The sequence below is a fragment of the Drosophila miranda genome (genome assembly GCF_003369915.1).
Source record: "Drosophila miranda strain MSH22 chromosome Y unlocalized genomic scaffold, D.miranda_PacBio2.1 Contig_Y1_pilon, whole genome shotgun sequence".
Classification (NCBI taxonomy): domain Eukaryota; kingdom Metazoa; phylum Arthropoda; class Insecta; order Diptera; family Drosophilidae; genus Drosophila; species Drosophila miranda.
This window is the reverse complement of record NW_022881603.1, coordinates 20855709-20873439: the sequence shown is the minus strand read 5'-3', so window position 1 is coordinate 20873439 and position 17731 is coordinate 20855709. Positions and strand designations below refer to the sequence as shown.

General features: G+C 52.8%; 1 pseudogene; it reads right to left on the bottom strand.

Annotated features, from left to right (window-relative positions):
- Nucleotides 1-1265: 1265 nt before the first annotated feature.
- LOC117185738 lies at nt 1266-16087 on the bottom strand (annotated as a pseudogene).
- Between the last annotated feature and the right edge of the window lie 1644 nt (nt 16088-17731).

The window sequence follows — 17731 nt, the reverse complement described above, 5'->3', positions numbered from 1 at the left end:
TACATTTTCTTTTGTTTTTCTTTTAATTTAATGTTGCTTTAGTGGTATGTGTGCGTGTGTGTGTGTATATGTAGGAGGCTTAGTTATCGTTTAATATTTGTTAATGATTAAGTACATTCACATATGCATTGGATAGGGATACAATATACTGTATGTACCTATAATTTTAAAATATATTTCTATATATACCACAAACACATAAATAAATACAAATCGGAATACAAATAGATATTGCTACTCCAATATATTAGCTTCTCCGTTAATTATCGCTTAGGGAAGTGACACAACTGTATGAATGCCAATAACATGCTGGGACCAGGACTTGTTCTGGTTCTGCGGTTCTGCTTCTCGATTGGGCTTTAATCTTAAGTATATATCATATATAGACTTATGTACAAGCATTGGTTAGGGGGCGGGGCCTTCGCATCCTATTTACACAAGCAACTCATTGCAAATGCTGCCCCATCTCTCCATATTATATTGAACTTTACACAAAAACTATAATGGCTGTGTGTATATACACACAACTGCACTGCACTGCCTAATCAATTGTGCAGTTGTGTTTGTATCTTTTATCTTATATCTTGTAGGTAGTTATTGTTGAGGTTTTCTGTCTGGTCTGTCTGCTATGGGTTCTGTTTCGATTCGGTTCTATTTGTATTGTTTAAGCGGGAAAACGTTTGCAAAAAACTATCTGTTCCTCCCGATATACTCGTACTTAAAGGTACTTGCATTTATTCCTTTCGCTCTCCTCTCCGTCCGTTCAACAGTTTCGTTTTCAATTTCATTCAATTATTGTGCTGCACTGCAAATGAGTTTGATTTATTCAAAAATGTCTTTGTAATTCGTGTAAATATGATTGATTTTTGCTAACTTGTCTGTGTGTATTCTGTGTACATACTATACTATACTACATATATAGTAAATGTATATTTAACATTTATAATTCTCAAAATGCTCCCCCAACAACGGCTAGGGTCTACACTATAGGCGCGTGCATATATTGTTTTTGGATATAGACTATCTACAGCTAAAACTTGCATTTGCATCTGCATTCTGCCCCTCACGATTTTACGTCTAATCCGTTAATCTCAATTCTCGTTTCTCGTCTCTGGAAATGCGCTTAAATCCCGCTAGGATATGTCCAACAAAGGGTCTCCGTCTCTCGCTCCCGCCATTCAACATCATTTGTTTGTATTTGAATTTTGTTTTGCGTTTTGCGTGTTGAGATTTGCCAAAAGTTGCGATTAAAAATGCCAACTACATTGTGGAAAATTTACACAGAGAATATAATTTAATACATTCAATTTAATTTAATTGTATGTTGCCTTCGTTTCACATTCATTTACAACTCTCGATCTGTGACGTACTGCCATCCCTTTTGAGTATATTTGAGTCCGCTCCGCTGCCAGATTAAGGATCTCTAGTTAGTGTTAATGTTAATTTTAATGCTAATATATACGTATGTGTATATGTATATGTTTAAATACAATTGTCGGAGTGGCTATAAGTACAATACAGTAATACACGTTAAAACTTAAATGAGCGCTTCGTTTATGTCAGCTTTAAACATAAAACATTACAGATACAAATACAATTACAATTACAGTTACAATTACAATTTAAATTAAGAGTTAAAACTATTACGTTTTAGAATTGTGTAAAATAAAGCGAGACGCAGAGCTGCACAGAGTGCACAAAATACTGTTCGAATGATGGATCGATTGATTGAATGGGGGGTTGGTTTTTTCGGGGGCGACATAGTTTTATTTTGTACGTTCATTTTGTCAGAGAGTCGCGTCTGTACTGTGGATGGCTTCTTAAACGATTTTAGCTATATTTAGGAGCTGCTCGATTATGTTGGCTAATAAGTATGGTTTATACTGCTTCACTGTTTTGTTTCCTTGCTTTCGTGGATGCTTAATCAACTAGATACAATTTTGTTGCTGGCAAGCGCTTGTTCGCCTGGCCACTGGGGAGGACATTCGAGGCTCTCTTGCTAAAGGTCTGGTCAACGAACAGCGTAAGACGTGGGCTATATATATATATATATATATATATATATATATATATCTAATCGTACTATATATAAATATAATAATGCTTCTTGTCTGTGTGTTTTGCTTGTATCGGCTATCCCTCAATAATTATATACAATTGTATGCCTCCTGCTCATCCTTCTCTGCTCTAGTCCTAATCTCTTGGCCAAAATGGTGCTGCTTCGGCGGTTGTTTCCGCCGCTGGTATCACTATTTCTATGGGATCCGGTGTTGAGCTGCCTCTTGTGGCAAGCTGAAGCCGCGGATACGATCAGGAGTGCTTCTCGGTCATCTCTGGCCAGCGGGACTCGAAGAACTTGCGCATGCCGTGCCCTGCCTTTCCCACAGGCGAATCATCCTCGTTGAACATTTCACAGTTGTCGAAGATCTGTCGCACATCCACGCAAAAGTCCTCGCGTGCCTTGTAGCTGTATAACCAAAAGAGATATCGAGGGGAAATTAATACTTGGATGCAAGTGATCGTGGGGCGGCTGGCGATTCCCTACCTCAAATCATGGAGCTTCTTCTTAATGGTGGATATGTCCATGGGGGATTTGATAATCTTGCGATAAGTGGGAAACTGTTTGGTGTTCACGGGCAACAGAAATGGCCACGAATCCTCGTGAAGCTGCGCGAAAGAACAAAAATACAGTGTTAGGTATGCCTTAGGCCTTGGGAAATGGGAAATGGGAAACCCACCTCCATTTCGGCCAGGAGCGTCTTGCAAACGGCCAACTCCTTCATGAGCTTCTTGGTCGCGTGCTTCTCCTTCTTCTCCTGTTTTAGCTTCTCCTTGGCCTCCTGTATGGCATGTATATTGATGGGCGGCGGTGACATTTGCGTTACACCCACTGCCCCTGCCGCTCCCACCGTGGGTGGTGTGGGTGTGCAGGCACGTGGCGAGGGCATGGTCATCGGCTGCTGAAGCGGCGGCGACTGGCAGATGGAGTTTAGGGCCGTCGGCGAGGCCTGCATGAGCAGCGGTGTCGTCAATGTGGGCACGGGCGGATGCAGTGGCCCTGGTGGCGGTGGTGTCGGCGCCGGTGTCGGCGTCGGCGTTCGGGTGGGCGTCACAGCCCGCGGCGACATGGCCACGTTGCTGAACTGCATCGGTCCATGGGGTACGGGAAGTATGGGCAGAACTGTGGGTCCACTGGGGTTCACCAGACCAGCGGCAAAGGCGCTAGCTGGCGGATAGACCGTGTAGCCGGTCGCAGCGATAGCCACTTCCTCGGGCGGCACGACCCTGTTGTTGTTGCTGTTGCTGTTGCCGAGATGCGCCTGGAAACGGCTGCTGTCGATGGAGTTGGTGTGCTGCTGATCCTCAAACGTGGCCGAGGCAACCGAATGCGCCGGACTACCAAAGAAACAGGGAGAAAAGGGATGATTATATGTGTGGGCCTCGGCCTGGGCCTGCACTGGTGGCTGTGTCAACACTCACCTCAAAGGCGGCGGCAGCGATGTCATGGACTCGTCGTGGGACGAATTCAGCGACTGTTGCAGCTGGTGCTGCGCGTCCCCTCCCCCATTTGGGGCAAGTGCTCCATACTGGTGGCACCCACTGGCCCTGGCAGTCCTGGCTTGTCGTTGCGCCGCTTGGCGGCTGTGCTGGCATCGCGACGCGACTTGCTGCTGCTGCTGCTGGTGCCGCCACTCCGCTTCTTGAGCGGCGGGGCCCGTGCAGTGCAGCCGTGGCAGTACCACTTGCCGCGCGGCACCTTCAGCAGCGGTGGAATGTAGCAGTCGGCGTGGTAGGCGCGCGGACACAGATCGCAGTAGATCATCTTGCCCACCGGCGAGGGACGATGGCCGCCGCACACGATGCATTTGCGCTCATTGGTGGCCTTGTTCACGCACTCGTAGCAGTACCTGGAAGGAAACAGACGGGAGCGAGAGGGGGAGGATTACTCGGGGGATCCTTTTTGCCTTGAGAGAGTAGGAGGTGGAGTGGGAGTGGGTGTGGGAGCAACAGTGCCACGCAACAACAGAGTGTCTCAACGGTTAACGGTCACATAAACATTCAACAAACAACGCGACACAAAGGACAAGAAGGACATCCATGGATGATTTTTGTGTGTGCACAGAATGAGGCAACGTTGTGTGTGGTGGAATGGAAATGGAGATGGAGATGGAAATGGGGATGCAGGGCGTTGAGAGAGAGAGAGAGTACTCACCAGTCGCCATCGGGTATGTTGTCCATTTTGGGCTTGAAGCAGTACGTATGGTAGCCCTTGTCGCAGCCATCGCACAGGAGCAGCTTATCCTCGTTCTCGCCCGAGGTGCAGAACTGGCAATTCTGTAAGGAATTCGAATATTTGCTAGAGTTTGTGGTTGTGGCCGACCGTCGACGTTTGCGTGTTTTTGTCTTTGTCGTGGTCGTGGTCGTCGTTTTTGCCCCAAAGTCCGAGTCAGAGTCCGTGCGGGAGTCTTCATCTTCGCTGGGGGAGGGCGACAGGGAAGGCGGTTGGGCTGGGGGGGATTGTCCGTTTTGCACTGCCTTGGCGAGAGCCTTAAGATTGAATTTGATGCTCAGGGACTGTTGTTTTTGATGCTTTTGTTCCTTTGGGGGTGTCGGCGGGGGCCGTGCCGGTGGCGGTTCCGTTTTTGTCGTTTTCTGTGGCGTGGGTTGCTTCTTCTTCTTCTTGTTCTTATTCTTCTGATGCTTCTTTTTGTTGGGTGTTGCCTGCTTCTTGGCGCTGCTCTTCTTGCTCGACTTGTTTCTTGTTGCATACTTTTGTGCGCAAACCAAAAACATGTTGTGTTCGTTGCGGTTGCAGATGGATTTGGTTGCAGTTGCAGTTGTAATCGGTTGTGGTTGTGATTGAAGGTTCGTTGGGTTGTGGTTCAAGTCGGTCCAGGGATGGGGATAAATTTATTTTTTGTTCGGTTTTTTTTTGTCAACAGGTGGGGGGGAGGGGGAGTAGGTATAATGGTAATACGGATAGCGGTAAACGTTAACAGGGCAACAAAAGCATTCATGTATGTAATGTAAGGTATTGTAATGGGGTGTGTTTGTGTGTGTGTGAGTAATTATGAAAGCGTTAAATTTGTTGTATATTTGTTGGTTTTTTTTTTTAAGTTTTAGAACACCATTTAGAACACCACAAACAACAAACAAGTCAAACATTCAGCAAGAGAGTTGTTAAGAAAGAAAGAAAGAAAGAAAATATAAATATAATTAGAAGAGGAAACAAACAAATCAAATTTTGAATTAATTTTCATATCTTTTGGCAGGCAATGCAATAAATTTCTTCCTTTGGACCGGTAGGGGCGTGGGGTGTGATAGGAGGAGGTGTGTTGTGGAAGCGGAAGCGGAAAGGCAAGGGGATGCAGAGGTAGAATAAGAAAAAACTCAAAAAAAAAAAAAGAAGAAATTTACAAATATTCTACGATGCAAAACTAAATAAACGAGAGCTCTCGTCGTCTCTCACTCGTTGGTTTGGCTGTTGTGAATACGGTTAGTATTAAAATGTGCATGTGCATGTGTGAGCGTGAGTAGCGAGTAGCGTGTAGCGAGTAAAGTTTAGCGAGTTTGCAATAAAAAAAAAAATGTTGGCAGAGCACTGACTGGGGAGTGTTCACAAAAAGATGATGGATGGATAGATGGTTGGGGCTGGTGCGGGAGTGGTGGTGCCAGGGTATGGGGTGGTTGTACATTTCTTTGTCTTACCGCTTTCATAATGCTCTTGTCCCACGCCACACAGGACTCCAGCCCGTAGAGGGCCATGGCCAGCGGGGCCGTGGTGTGGGACGGGGCCACTGCATCCCGCCACTGCACCAGGCCCTTGGGTATGTTCTCCACCTTCTCGTCCCTGTCGCTGCCGCAGTTGCTGGCTGGCGAGACGTTGCCAGAGACGGGCTCCACGCTGCCAGACTCGCCCGGACAGCCAGAGGCGTTGCTGGAGTTGGGCGCGGCAGCCGCGGCGGCTGCTGCCAGGGCCATGGTGCGCTCGTTGAAGGATGAGGGATTGAGACTGTTTCCTCCCGCCTGTTGCTGGTGCTGGTGATGCTGTTGCTGCTGCTGCTGGACCAACTGCTGCTGCTGCATCTGGAGCAGGTAGGCCGCGGCAGAGGCCGAGTTCTGGGTCTGGGTGGAGGTGTGCTGGTTCTGGGCAATCACGGCCAGGTGGGCGTCGCCAGTCTGGGAGCCGAGCGGCGGCTTCAGGTAGCGCCGCTCAATGTTGGCCTCCAGATCGATGATCCGCTCCCGGATCATGGGAATGATGCTGATAAAGTCCTCCTCGCTGACCTCCTCCGGCTCCGGCAGGCTCTGCTCGCCCTCGACGCGATTTGGCACCTGCCAGTTCTTCAGCTGCATCGAGGCGCTGGCCACCTTGTCCTCCAGCGACTCGAGCTGTTCGAGCAGGGCCAGTTCCACCCGCTTGGCCACCTTGGGGTTCCAGTCGTGCGGCCCGTCCGGCAGCAGGTACTCCACCATGTGGGCCTCCAGCGGCCGCAGCTGGTAGTTGACTCCGAGCGGCTGTTCCAGGGTGAGGAAGCGCGTCAGGTTCTCCTGCAGCTCCCGTTCCCGCAGCCCCGGCGGATTCAGGGTCTTTAGGAGCTGGCGCAGTTTCTGCTCGTCGTCGAGCTGCCACCAGCCGTAGCGCTGGCGTTGCGGCACGTACACGCCGTGCACTTTGTCCGGGAAGCCGGAGAGCTTCACCTGCTCGAGGAGCCGGTGCTCGTCGGGCGTCATGGACAGGGGCAGGGGAATGTCGATGGGGATGTACGTTTGGACGCTGCTCAGCGTCATGTTGGCGATGTTGTGGTAGTAGGCCTGCGACAGGGCCTCATCCAGCCGCAGCTCAATCTTCGGCTTTAGCTCTGGGGCATCTGTTCCGTCCTCAAGTGCCCCTTCTCCCCCGCCCGTGTCCGGGGGGACATCAGTGCGCAAACGAAAAAACTTGTCCTTGCCGGCGTGCTCGTTGTCCTTCTCTGCATTCGCATATCCATCTCCATCTGCCTCAGCATCAGCGTCCGTCTCTGCATCCGCATCTGGTTCCGCTTCATCTCCGTCGGCATCCGGCTTCAACTTGATCTCCTGCTCCTCATCATCGGTCGTCACGAGGGGTCGATGAGGAGACTCCAGACCGTTTCTTGGCACTGTGCACTTCATCTTGATCTTGGCCTCGTACTCCTCCAGCTTGGCCTGCATCTGGCGCTCGTCCAGGCCGCTCAGCGAGAAGATGCACTCCTGCGCCAGCTTCCCCGGGTCCACCTTGCACTCCTCCATCGGTATCGAGTAGTACTGCACGTTGTTGATCAGGTCCCACGGATGGCCCTGCAGCTTTAGCTGGGCATAGCAGTTCTGGTTCGCATAGCCCCACTGCAGTTCCTGGGCGACCACACCGCCCTCCTCTGCGGGCAGTTCGCTGATTAGCGGCACCTCGCGCTGCACAATCGAGAACCATTTGGGCATATCGTCGCCACTGGAGGTGGACACAATGATGCAATCGTCGGACGTTTCCTTTTTCAGGTCCTCCATTTTGATGGTCGAAGATGTGATCAGATTCTGGCCATATGTCTGTGCCATTCCCACTCCCACCGCTCCCATTCCCATGCCCATACCCATGCCCATGCCCATGCCCAATCCCTCCAACTTATCACAGTTGCTGTCGTTGCCAATGCTGTTGTTGTTGTTGTTGAGGGTTGGGATCATGTGGCCAGGCATCGAGGGTATCTTGATCTCCGCCTCGAAGTCCGTTTTGGTGGAGATCATCGTGGTGGGCGGGCCCATTAGCTCCATCTCCGACTTGACCTTGATTTCGGGTCTGGGCGGTTCGATCTTGGTTACCGTTGGAGGCACAGCACCCGCTTCGTCATCATCATCATCATCATCGCCCAGATCCACAATCTCCGGTTCGATTTTGTTCACTTCGGTGACCTTATCGTCATCGTCATCCTCCGCCTCCTCCTCCTCTCCATCGTCCTGATCGTCTCGCTTCCGTTCTGGATGATTATCCTGATCCTGTGCTGCTGTGGCCACGGCTATAGCTGGATTCATATCTGTGTGCGATTCATCCACCTCCATGGGCTGCACTGTCCCCGTCACCGACACCGTCTCCGTGTCCGTGTCCGCGCCCGTCGCTGTCTCCGCCTCCTTCGCTGCCACCTTCTCAGTCTCTGGCTCTGCCTCCTGGTCTCTGGATCCGTCCTCGATCTGCTTCTGGTTCTGCTTCTGGTTCTGCTGCTGCTTCTTCTGCAGCTGCTTCTCGTCCATATTCTCCAGGGCCTCGTGGTAGTCACAGATATCGTTCTGGGCTGATTCCAGGGCCTCGATGAAGATGCCTCCGGCCTTGGGCAGCTTCCAGTAGCGTCGCCAGAAGCGATCCTGCCCAAAGCAGGCGGCACGCAGCTGATTGGTGCTCATCTCCAGCGCCTCCTTGCAGTTGAGCGAAGCGCGCACGATTTTGTCCAGCTTCTTTTGCAGCTCATCGGCACTCAGGCGATTGTCCTCGTCCTCCTCCACATTGGTGATCTCCGAGTCCAGGTCGGAGAGGTCGTCTTCGATGATGCTCACATCGTTGTGGCCATACTCGTTGATGGAGTTGCGGGCTCCGCTCTTTTTGGCCTGCATCAGGGCTGCCTGCATTTCGAGGCCTCCAGCCACAGTTGCCACTCCCACTCCCACTCCCGCTGTCGCATTTAGGACACTTGTTGTGGGCGTACTCGAACCGTTGTGCTGATAGGTGGGCGTGGGCGTGGGCGTTGGCGTAGGCGTGGGTGTGGCAAAGTCCTGTCCCGACATCTGCTTGCCGGGAGTAATGCAATCCACGGAAGAAATACAGCTCTTGGCGGGGCTCACCAGCGAGGAATCGAGGAGTGGTGCAGCGGGCGTGGCCTCCTCCCGATTACTGACCGCACAATCAACGCCATCCACGTCCATGGGCTGTGATGGAATGTCCTTGCCATCCTCCCCCTCCTTGTTGGTCTGCCCGTTGCTGGTCTCCACAGGAAGTCGCTCTCCTTCGATGTCCGGTACCTTGGATGTGTCGTCTCCTTCGACAGCAGCCGCTGCCTGCATGGCCTCTGCTGCCGCCTCGGCCTCGGCCTGCTTCGCCTGTGCCTGGGCCAGCCGCTCGGCGTCCAGCTTCTGCTGGGCCATCAGGGCGTGCATGGCCGCCTCCCGCTCCGCCTGCGCCTTCTCGTACGCCTCGATGCGGGCCTTGCGCATGTGGAGGGCCTTGTACTTGCGCACCTTCATGTCCGTCATGTACTTCTCCTTGCGCATCTGGGCGCAGGTCTCGAGACTGCCGTCGATCTGCCGCAGCACGGCCTTGTTCATCAGCAGATCGTTGCATAGGTGGGCCAAGATCTGGGCCTTGCGCGTCGGATTCAGGGCCACAAAGGGGCGGTCCTTGAGGGCGTACGAGAGCTTCCAGGTGTCGTTCTCGTGGAGCAGCTTGTAGTACTCCTGGTTCTTGGCCGAGTGCGTGCTGGTGTCGGCGTCCACCTGGTGGTGGTCGGGCACCCGCCGCTCCCGCTCTCTGTCGACGGTGATGCCGTGCATCTGGCGCACCTCTCCGGTGGCCGTGGCGTACAGGTAGATGCGCAGAATCTCCGACACATTCGAGTTGGTTATGTCCGCGTTGCGCAGCGACTGGCCCAGCAGCGTTGTGTGACGGCCGGGATTGGGCACGCCGGGATCCTCAATGGCACACACCAGGAGGTGCGTCATCACCGACAGCAGCTCCTCCTCGGCATCCGCATTGCTGTCGCTGATCAGAGCGTCGTGGAGGTTCTGCAGCGACGGCAGCGACTCCATGTCGAAGCCGAGGGTCTCGCCAAAGTTGTGCAGAAACTCGAAGACCATCAGAAGATCGGCCATTGCCTGGCCCGGCAATCGATTGCCGGCAATGCGCTCCAGCTCCGGCACCGCCATCTCCTGCAGCATTTCCGAGTCCTCATTGGGTCGCCGTATCAGCTGTAGGATCTCCGCGTCACGCTTCCTCTCGGCCATGCGGCGCTCGCGCAGTATGAGGCGATCCAGCACCAGCTGGTGTTTCTTCTTCTCCCGCTCCTCGAACTTGCGCCGCACCTCCAGCATCCGTATGAGAATCATGTGTTGCCGTCGACGTTCGCGTTCCTGTTTTCGAGGAGAGATTGGTCAGTTATTGATTGTTCTTGGGATAATCTATGGATGCTCTTACCATTTCAGCGGCCAGCAGCAGTTCCTTCTGCTTCTGCAGTTCCTGCGAGGAAGAAAATAGCAGATTTGTTAGTGGAAAGGTATTTCCTGCGAGTTCTTAAAGGAGCAAGATGGCCGAAGCAGGGATTAATGCCAAAACAAACCGAACTCAAGGTTGAAAAATGTTTAAAAACAAAGCACAAAATGTGTTCTCTCTCCACCTCCAGAAGGAGGGGGAGGAGGAGGAGTTGAGAGAGGGAGAGGAAAGAGGAGTACAAAATGTACGAAAAGGGAATTGCATTTTGTACCTGTTCCTTGGCTAAAATGGCTTCCTGACGACGCTTCTCCTTCTCCTAGTGCAAAACAAAAACAAATGGAAATTATGGAAAATCTGCCTGGGTGCCGCCTGGAGGGGGGAGGGAGAGACTGACCTGTTGCTTCTTGAGCAGCTCCTCCTGCTTGAGGCGATCGAGCTCCTCCTGCCGCTTCTTGCGCTCCTGAAAGAAAGGAGTTTCGATTATTGCATGCCACACCACCACCATACCCTTCTCCGGGCTCACCTCGATGGCCTGCTGGTTCTTCATCTCCTTCTCCTTGCGCTGCTGCTCGAGCTTGGCGTTCTTCTCCTGGCGCGCATTCTCCTTGTTGCGCACCAGCTCCTCCTTCTGCAGCTTCTTGGCATCCCGCATCGCCTGCTGCTGCTTGGCGATCTCGATGCGCTGCTCCACATTGAGTGTCTGGCGTGTGAACACCTTGAGGTCCTCCAGCCGCTTAGCCACATCCTCGTCGGTCATCCGTATGTACTCGCCATCGTTGGCATACGGCGGCGGCGCTGGCTGCAGAAACGATCCCACAATTGCCCGTGCGGAGAAGCTAAAGTTCTCGCGCGTCAGATTCGATGGCTGCTGCTCCAGGATCTGTCGAGGAAAAGCGTAGTCATGTGCTGTTAGAGTCCTGCACTCTCGGATGGGTAGGAGGGTGGGTGTGTGGTCGCTTGGGTGTGGATTCGTGTGCCAAAAGGAGAGAAAAAGTTCGCCCTACAAACTCACAGCAAAAACCTGTCCAATGGTCTTCAAAGGCGCCACACTGCCCGGCGCATAGTAGGTGACCTCCCCACGGATCTGTCCCAGCTTGGTCAGGCCTCTGATGACCGTGTCACGCTTCCAGCCCATGTCCAGGGGCACTCGCAGCTCCGACACATTGTGTATGTTGGCCTCCTCGCTCTCCGACTCCGACAGCCCGCTCTCGGCGGCCATGCTCTCCGAGTCCGTTGATGTTTCCATGTGCGCATTAGCCTCGCTCAATGCCAGCCGGATCTTCTCCTGCAAATGAGAGAAAGTTCAGCAAATATTCACAGCTGATCCCTGGGGGTCCTTAGGGAGTAGAACTCACAATGTCCGCTCCTTGCTGGAGCAGCTGTTGGGTGGCCAGCATCGGTTTGAGGCCCACAGCCCGCGACTGGGCCAGCAGGGAGGCCACTGTATTCTTCTTGGGCTTGGACACTCCACGTCCCAGATTGCGCGGACGCCCCTCCTTGTACGAGGAGGAACCACCGCCTCCTCCGCCGCCCGACGAGATTCCACCTGTCGAGCTACCGCCTCCGTGTTGAGGTGCCGGCGACGTATCGCCACTGCCCGAAATGGACCCACCCGGCATGTCCCCACTGCTGCCGCCGAGGGCGGCAGTAATGGAGCTCAGAGACTGCAGGCTGTTGCCGCCCTGAGCAGCCGCCTGGTACTCACTGGCCATGTTGGCCAGCGCCGAGCTGGAGGTGGAAGTGGACGCCGTTGGGCCTCCACCGCTGCTCTTGTCCGAGGGCTTCATGGACAGATTAAGCGGCGCATCAAAGTCGTCGATGGTGATGGGATTCGAGGCGGAGCCCACGGCCCCAGTGGCGGCGGGCGGCAACGCACTGGACGCCGACTTCAGGCTGAGATTAACGCCACCCGAGCCGGGGGTTGCATGATCGCTGGTCAGATCGAGCACCTCCTTGCCTTTGCTAGAGAGATTGTAGGCGCCGTTCGAGGTGATGGTCGGCGGCAGCTTGATGACCTCCACCCGATCGCTCGATGAGCCTTGGCCGTGACCGTGGCCCCCCATCAAGGACGCCGAAGAGTTGGCATTGCTGGTCACCGTCGAGGCACTGGACTTGGTGACACTCAGCTGATCCAACGGATTGGACATGCCCGTGAGGCCGGACAGACTGCCCATTGGCATGCCAGCGGCTCCCAGCATTCCTTGGAGTCCTCCGGCTGCTGCCACTGCAGCGGCTGCTGCCGCCTGCTGCTGCTGTTGCTGCTGCTGGTGATGCTGCTGCTGATGTTGGTGCTGCTGGTGCTGTTGGTGCTGCTGCTGGTGCTGTTGGGCGGCTGCTGCCATTTCCGTGTACTCCATTTCGAGTCTAGACCGCTTCGCGGGACTGAGACCTGGGAATGCAAGCAGAGAGGAGAGTGCATTTGTGGTGCTGTCGAGCTCTTTTTGCTGTTGCTGTTGTAATTGTTGTTGGAGTAGGTGTTGTTCTGCTTGTTGTTTTTGTTGTTGTTGTTTCTGTTGATGTGTGGTCTGTTGTTGTTCTGTTTCAGAAATAGTCTTCTTGCGACCCCGTGATGTAGTACCAGGTATTTTGGGGCCCACAATCGAGGACGTATACTTGATGATCTCCGTGTCCGGTGGCAGGCGTACGCCCAGCAACGAGGGATGCTCGCTGCTGCCACTGCCGCTGTTCCACAAAGAGAATTGATTAGATTCAGGGGGCGAGAATCAGAGAACCACCATTCCACTCACCTCATCATTCCCGCTGCTGCGCTCATGTAATCCTTTGCACCGTTTCCACCCTTGCTCCCCGATGATCCACCCGTTGAGCAGATTCCCGCCTGTTGCTGCTGCTGTTGCTGTTGCTGCTGCTGGGAGGAACTGTGATGCTGCGACGACGACGTGACTGTGGCACTGGGCACCACTCCCGTGCTGGCCGCAAACGCATTCATCGCCGCCTGCATGCTCTGCTGCGGCGTCATGCCCAGGGCCCCGAACTGCGACAGCGAATTGAGGGCATTCAGCGAGGGATTGTTCTTGTCGCGGTCCTTGCCCGATGCCCCCGCCGACGACGAGGATCCACCGCCCATGCCATGGGGTGACATTAGCGGATTGGCGCTGCCCAGGCTGGGATGCATGCCGCCCAGCGACGCGTTGCTGGAGCTGACATTCGTGGACAATGCCTTGCTGCCGGACATGAAGCCGCCGTTGCCCCCACCGCCCATGCCGAGGCCGGAGAGTCCGTGTATTGAGGAGGAACTGCCGCCACCGCCGGACTTTTTGCCCGACGAGCCGCTGCCGGAGCCTCCACCCGATCCCGAGGCGGCGGCTGCAACCGCCTGCATGGCCATCAGCTCTTTGTGCAGGGTCACAGGATCGTACGCGGAGCTCGGATTGCTCGCCATGCTGTTGCTCGTCATCGTCGAAGGCTTCCCGTACGCACTGGCCGTGCTCTGCAAATGGGAGGATTACAGGTTACAGGTCCAAGAGAAGGCTAAGAAGACAAGTTTACCTTGTATCCTCCATGGCCGCCTCCGCTGCTGTTGGAGATCGATCCGCTGCCCGTGCTCACGGCCACCGATCCCGGCACACCGAATCCGTGCATGCTGGCGAGCGCTGCTGCCGGATTGTTGGCCGCAGCCGCTGCAGCCGCCAGGCTCTGCTGCTGTTGCTGCTGCTGCTGGGCCGCCCGCTTCTCCTTGCGCGACTTGTTGGACTTGCTGCCAGAGGAGCTGGACGATCCTCCGCCCCCGCAATTGCCACCACCCACAGCCGATCCGCTGCCAGCACCCGCACCCATTACGCTGCCACTGCCTGCATCATTTCCGCCTGCTCCTGTGGCGCCCATGCCCATTGCCGCCGGCCCGAAGGCTGCCGCAAGGTCTGGATGCGGGAATGGTGAGAGGCCGGACGCCTGCAGGCGACTAAAGTAGTCCTGAGCCGCCAGTTGCGCCATCGACCACCAGCCTGCAACGAAAAGTAAATGGAATCAGCAATCGGATGATTCAGAGCAAGGCATCCACAATAATATATGCTACAAAATAGTGTGTCTAACCCTGCCGCCCACCGCACTGGCCATGGAAGAGAGCACAGTGCAGGACGCTGAAATACGGAGTATTAGACGAAAGTTTGCTCTAGGAGGATTTTCTTCAAATGCCCCGCTCGATAGGACGAGAGCCCTTGCTGTTTGCCTCCACAGAAATTGAGAGAAGGGACACATCTCATTCGCGTCCCAAAAGACCAAAGGCTTTAGCGAGCAGCTGCATAGCGGTGGCTCCTTTGAAAGCACCCTAAATGGTCCTTGAGAGTCGTAGGGGGAGCACCAAAATACGGATGCATGCCGACATTTTACTCACTTGCTGGATGCAGACCTGCCAGATTGGCGGCCTGGGAAGCGGCCACTGCCATGGTGTTCTGATGATGATGGGCGCCGGCTGCTGACGCCGCTGCAGCGGCCATCGAGTAGCGGTCATTGGCAGAGCCGCCTCCCGTTTGCGGAAGGAGGCCCAGGCCAGCGGCGGCGGCTGCATTGAATTGTGAGTTGAACAGCGGATTGGAGGCGGCTGCCGCCGCAGCTCCAGTGGGTTCACGGCCCCAATAAGCTGAGGGGGAACAGAGAGGAGAAACATTGGATTAGCTTTTGACCAGGTAAACGGTTAAAGGATGCACCAGGGACTCACCGAATAGCGAGGCGGCATCTAGGAGTCCGGTGGGATCGTGCGGATTGCCGGCTCCGGCGCCCCCACCCGCGTTGGAGCCACCACCGCCCTTGCCATGATTGTTTGAGTTTTTGCCGTCGTTGCCGCTGCCATCGCCGGCATTTTTGTTCATGTTTAAAATCCAATGGTGTTAAAATTGGTGTTCCTTTTGTTGTTGGGCTCCGTTATTACGCGCTACATGCGGTTTAGTTCTGTAGATAGTGTAAAATAATAGATAAATGATAAAAAACATGTACTATAAATCAAGAGAAATAATTGATTGGAAAGGGGGCATTCATAATCATAATTTCCACCCATTCCGGCATCCAGAATATCATTCAGTGCTTTGCTACTTCTTTTCTACTCTACACTTTGTGTTGGCAATGCCGCGCTTGGGCGAACCACGAGCACAAAGTGGAAACGGCAGAAACATGAAAAGCAAAACAAAACTAAAAAAAACTACACGCCACACACACACACGCACGCCAACGGAAGCAAAAGCCGCAAATTTACGCACAAAATTGTAATATTTCACACATATTAAAATGATAAATGAAAAGCGGCGGAAAACGTTTAACTTTACATATCAAAGAGAATAAAAGGTAGACCCTACACACACACACACGCACACAAACACATGTGCCAAGACTGTGGGCACCGATGCATACACAAAGCAGAAAAAAATAACAACAAATTCAGCTTAAAGCACTTTGCACTTTTTTAATTGAGTTTTTTTTGTTGTTGCACTTTTTACACTTTCATTCATGAAATTTTTGGAATGTACAGGTTTTTATTTTCACTCTTTCTCCTGTCTTCGCATTTTACGGTTTTACTAAGCGTCGACTGCGCTGCTTCCTGGACACAGACAGACAGACGACTGTTTGCCGCAGACTTTTATTTTTTCTGCTTACTTTACAGAAATCCACTGGATACGGCATCAAATAGCTTTTGTTTACATTCTTCGGCATTGCATTTCGTTGATAAAAAATAATGTAGAATTAACAAAATATATTTACAAATGCGCCGACAGCGATGCGACGCGACCCGTCTGTCTCTGTGTGGGTTTTCGCGGCGACTCGACTGCCAGAGAGTGTGAATGGCTTGCCGCGTTACAAGTGGAAACGAAACATGAGAGAGATCAAGAGCGAGAGTGAGACCGTGAGAGCCAGGCAGCGCGGCGGAAGCACACAGATGAATGGTGCTGGACACCGCACAGTGATTGATAATTACAGTTGTTTTTTTTTTTTTTTGCAAAGAAAATGTCTGGTTTTTTTTTTGTTGAATTAACCGTTCGTTATTGCGCACTGTGTTCTGTTGGTGTTTTTGTCACGCATCGACAGGCGGCAGATGTGCGCCCTTATCATGCAGCCGGCAGAAGTCTGCTGGCGGAGAGGGGGGTCGAGTCGGATTTCGCACACTGGCTAAATGGTTTAATGCTGGCTCTTCTTCGTTTGATTCTCGCTCGCAACCGCACAGTGACCGCATAGCGGAAGGGGGAGGGGAGTGTGGGTAAGAATATGATTTGACTCTGTGCTCGGTCTCCACACGCAAAACGGTATCCATTTAGCGCTGCCGACGCAGCGTCAACGCAGGCAGACCCCATAGTCGCCAAGAATGAAGGTGTGCGAGCAGCGCATATTTTTTACGCTAGATATGTTCGTGTGTTAGTATTCTGCTCATAGAAAATGATTCGATACCACTCCCCACGGACATCCCCTCTCTTCCATGCTTCGACATTCGTTTCAATATTTGTGAGTGACAGCGTACAAATGTGAAAGATTCTGCTCATTGTGTGCTGTCCGTCGCTGGCGTCATAGTCATACATACCCCCCTACCCAACCTCTGCCTCTTTTGCAAAGCTCACATCTCACCCTATCCCCTCCCCACCCCACCCCTCCGGCACAACACGGTGGTGTTGGAAGTCCATTGTTATTGCTTTTGTTGTTTGCTCTTGATTATCTTCTCTCTCTAACTCAATTGGCAGTCTGTATTTCTGTTGTACGTTCGTGTCTGTGTGTGTGTGTGTATGTCGAGCGAGTCTGTTTGGTTGTATGGGTGTTTGATTTTGTGTTATATCTTGGCGATACCCTACCCCCGCTGCCACTCCCGCCGTTCCCGTCCTTCCTTTTCATGTTATACACACAACAAATGACGCCGCCGCCGCCACCGCCACCGCCAACTGTTCGGTATACATATTCCGTTTGATTTGCTCTATTCAAAATTATTCGTGTTCTGCTGCTACATCGGTCAATAAGCTAATCAATTGCCTGACAGTGGGTGTGCACCTCCCCAGCTACCCTAAAGGTATCGATGAGTCCAATTATTTACTTTCATTATTGATTCTCTCATCGAAAAAAAAACCTCAGTATACATTTTCTATCTCTCTCCCTCTCTCTCTCTCTCTGGGTCAAGTGCACTCAGAACCGTAGCTTTTGCTGCCTCTGCTGCTGCAATCCAAGGAAGGAAGATTCTCCTTTTCCTTCCAAAAGCCGCGTTTCGATTCCAATTTCCTTGATCTCTCGCTCGCGCTCTCATCTTTGACTTGACTGTTACTGCACACACACACACATGTACTTATTCTTTTGCCTGGAATTCTTGTGGATTTAGATTTAGGTATGGCCATGATTTCATTCCTTCTTTCGTTGTTCTTTCGTTGTTTTCGCTGTTGCCAACCATGCGTTTCGCTTCATATGGCTGTTGTTGCTTTTGATTGTTGGAGGTGGCCTTAACGCGTCCGCCGTTTTTCAGTTCACTCTTTTTGCCCCTGTCTGTGTCCATTATTCACGTTGACTTCTTGTTCTTCGGGCACAAGCACGCAAGAGAGGAGATTGGGA